This window comes from Benincasa hispida, chromosome 6 (genome assembly GCF_009727055.1).
Source record: "Benincasa hispida cultivar B227 chromosome 6, ASM972705v1, whole genome shotgun sequence".
In the NCBI taxonomy this organism is placed as follows: domain Eukaryota; kingdom Viridiplantae; phylum Streptophyta; class Magnoliopsida; order Cucurbitales; family Cucurbitaceae; genus Benincasa; species Benincasa hispida.
Window position 1 is genome coordinate 33324140 of NC_052354.1, and position 4299 is coordinate 33328438.

A 4299-nucleotide genomic window follows, 5' to 3' on the forward strand; every position below is an offset into this window, starting at 1 on the left:
ATGTTTGATTTGTCGTTGCAAGTATTGTTGAAGACGATAGTTTTTTTTTCCTTCTTTCTTTACTTCATTATTTCCCTTGCATCAATATATTATTTAAAGTGAAAAATGTAGGTTGGTTTAGTAAAGATTGTTTTTTATTTTAGAAAATTAAGTTTATTTGCATCTTTCTTGAGTATATTAAATTCTTAACTAAATTCCAAAAACAAAAATAAATTTTTAAAAACTATTATCTTGTTTGGTAACCATTTCATTTTTAATTTTAGAAAATTAAGTTTATTTTCTTAGATTTCCTACAATGATTTGCATCTATATAGTCAAATTTCGAAAAAAAAAATTAGAAGTTACTTTTTATGCAAAAGATAATAAAGTAAGAAATTCGAAGGTAGAAATAATATTTATAAGCTTAATTTTTCAAACAAAAACAAAAAACTAAGATCCCATTTGATAACAATTTGATTTTTTGTTTTTATTTTTGAAAATTAAGTCTATAGATATGACTTCCACCCCAAATTTCTTCCTTATTTATATACTTTTTACTAATAGTTTAAAAAATTATTAAAATAGAAAAAATAATTATTAAAAATTTACATTATCAAATACACATAAGTCTCAATGCAAAATTAATAACTATAATACAATTCTTTCTATCATTTATGTGTTGCTAAAATTTGATTTGCAATATTATTTCTCACTCAAGTCATTTGTCTTAAATGATATTGACTCAAATTTAACTCAATTATATTATTATGTAAATATCGTGGTTGTAAAATATTAAAGTGAACCTAAACAAAATATTGGAAAATTAAAAAAAAAAAAAAATTAGCGTATAAATATAAAAAAATAATAAAAAAAAGAAAGAAATATAAAACAAAAATGGAATGAAATGAAACTAGGGATAACAAGATAATAGCAAATTTTAAAGTTTCATTTGGAAAAATAGTAAAAAGTTTCCAAAATCGTAAAAATAGCAAGACGATTTTTTTTTAAAAAATAAACAATACTAATTAGCAAATGTCCAAACTACTCATGCAGGCTAAAATTGATAAAAACCCACGTGATAATCTAAAAACAAATCCAAAAAGAGCTAAACCAATGCAAATACACTGTATTTAAGTATTTAGGTCGCTAATTACAAGCAAACAAAGAGACACAAAAAAGAATAAAAAATATATTATTGCAAAAATGGACTGAATCAGATACATTTTTAAGGCAAGTAACCAATTGATGGAGGATTGCAGCAGAAAACAAGATTAGCATGGTGGTTTGTGGTTGAAGTAGAGAGTGAAATAAGAAGAGGAAAAAGAAAAGAGGAGATGGATCTTGTTGACATTCGTCAATTGGTGAGAAACGATGGAAGAAAAGAAAATCATGGATGGGAGTCATTGAAAGAGTATGTGAATACCCATTGTGGAAACATCGATGTCCCTATTTTCATTTTACAAAACATATGAACATAAAGAGGACAAAGACATAAACATTTGTTCTAATTAAGCATGCATTTACACAGAAAAAATGGAAAGGAAATATGGGATGAAGAGTACCCACCCTTGAAGGCAAAAATCTTCATATTCCTCCAAGTCATAAACTTAACAAACTCTTTGAACAGTCTCACAAACAGCTAGAAAAACACACTAAGAATATCTTTGAGAATTTTGTGGGTTTCAAGTATATATCCTCGATAAACTTTGAGAGAGCAATCCATACGAAGTCATAAACTTAACCTCGATATCCTCGAAGGGTAGAAAATCGATGAGAATTTTGTGGATTTCAAGTATTAATTTTGGAAGGGATGACGATATTGATATTGAGAGAGCAATCCACACTAAGAATATCTTTGTTCTTTGTTTTCAGAGAATGCAAGAAGAAGATGATTATTGTCTAACTCCTCTACCCTTCCCACTTACACACGTTAAACAAAACGAGAGAATAACTGGGGGGTTATCAAATAACTTTGTTACAAATAATTGAATTAATTAAAATTAATTTAAATAAATATATATTTAACAAGGAAATACTCAGTAAGTACCCCACTATCGGGGTCAAGCTAAGCATCTATGTGAAGGAACCATTGAAGGTCCTTGAGCGGAAGCATGGGATTGGATCAAATACCCAAAATTTACATAACATAAATGTTACAGCAAAAACATATAGATTATGCATTAAAAGAAAATTACAACATGCTTTAAAATAGAGAACAAGAAAGAAAAAGGGTTTAAGGAAAACGCTTACTGTGCCTTGTAAGAACTCTTCTTCACGAAATTCGGCTTCTCCGGAATCTTGTCCAACAATCAATCTCGAACGCCCTCTAACGGCGTCAAATAAGGACCACGCACGAATGTTTCCTGTCCTGTATTCTCTGGATGAGAATCTAAGAGTTTTGGTGGGCTGCTTGCTATTTTTGGAAAGAGAGGGTTTTTTAAGAGTGTTGAGAGGAAAGGAGATGAATTCCCAATTTTTCTCACAAAATTTTTTCAGTGTAGTTCAACTCTCTTGGTGAAAAATAAAAACACCCCTAGGAAGAAGAAGACTCAACATTGTTTTTTTACTTCCTCCACTAACCACGTTTTTTAGAGAAAGAGAGATGGGGGAGTGAAAATGATTTTTAAAATAAAATAAAATAAATTTATTTATTTTCATAAATCAATTTAATATATATTTATATGGTAACTACCTTATCATATAATATATATATATATATATTAAGCTATATGTTATATCAAATATAACTCATAATCTATAGTTCTATATTGTATCAAATACAATATAATCTATAGTTTCTTTTCTCTCACCAATGACATTTAATATAAATCTCATTTATATTAAATTTAATATTTGTATCATATTCAAATATTTATTTCCTCTCAAATTAACTTTATATTATAATGTATCAAATATATTATAGTAATTATATCATAGATGATTAGATTAAATTAATTACATCACATATAATTAATTCTCTCAGTTAATTTAAACAATTCAAATTAATCCAAAAATTGATTCTAAAAAATTCTCGTTGAGTTACAGAGGGAATTCATGGACCTGTAGCTTGAAGCTCCAACGGTACATTAATAATTAATTAAACTCCTTTAATTAAATTATTCACCATTCGTTACTGATCGAGCACTCTACTAAAGATCGACAGTTGCATTCTTCGTACTACAGATATATTTCTGTGTCTATTGAATATTACCAGTCAACGGTACGATAATCCTTCACAAATTGCTTATAAGTACAGTTGTGCCAAAATACCATTTTCTCCCATAGTTATGTTTAACTCCTTAAGTATCCTGGATCCCTCTAGTAAACAATAAATTATAGTCCAACTATGATCAGACCTCTCTCGAGCCAGGAGAGGGTATGACACCACATTGTTCAAGCCTCGAAATCAGCTCTTAAGGGAGAATTTTATCTACTTGCCCCGACATTAGGGAATGAGTGAATTCCTTCTTGTGTAGTTGTGTTCTCAACTCCCCAATCAGACGAATCCACAAAATGGTAGGCTTGTTGAGTCGGCGATCTAGCCACTCTCACCCATACAAATAAAAGGACCACCTTCATAGGCAGGAATTCACAACTCACTCAAGATTCAATTCATGTTACCTATGATCATCCTAGTGAAATGAAATTCTCTATTATGAACGACATTATATAACGAGATTGAACATTTCGTGATCCGGTCTTATACAAACTCCTTTGTATAGAATATTCCCGTTCACATGTCTCTACATGAATGACTAGGATCAGATCATTTATAGCACTTTACAACAAATTGTAACATATACAAAGTGGTTCATACTCGTAGTGTCACCAGGAGTATTCAATCGTATCCATCTACTACAGACCATTTAAGTTATCACTTACACATGATCCACTTGTATGCCTCTACATACATGTTTAAGCTACAAAAATAACCTTGGATATTAGTTTATTGGTTTGTGGTTAATGCAACTTAGTTTATTGGTTTGTGGTTAATGCAACTAATTTTGAAATAAAACATCACATATTTTATTACATAAATAAAATGTTTGTACATTACAATTACAAACTATGGGATCCTACGAGATTTAGGGTATCAACCCCAACAATCTTCCACTTGACCTAAAGCTAGTGGGGCGTACAATGTAAAAGTCATACTAAATACAAAGTACACAAATAATAAACTAGGGTACAAACCGCCCAATACATATCTCTCACTTGCCCTAGTCTAAATATGGCCTGTCCCATAGACCATACTCTGCAGGTGACCTTCAAACATCTTATCCATTAGGGCCTTCGTAAATGGATCAACAACGTTGTGCT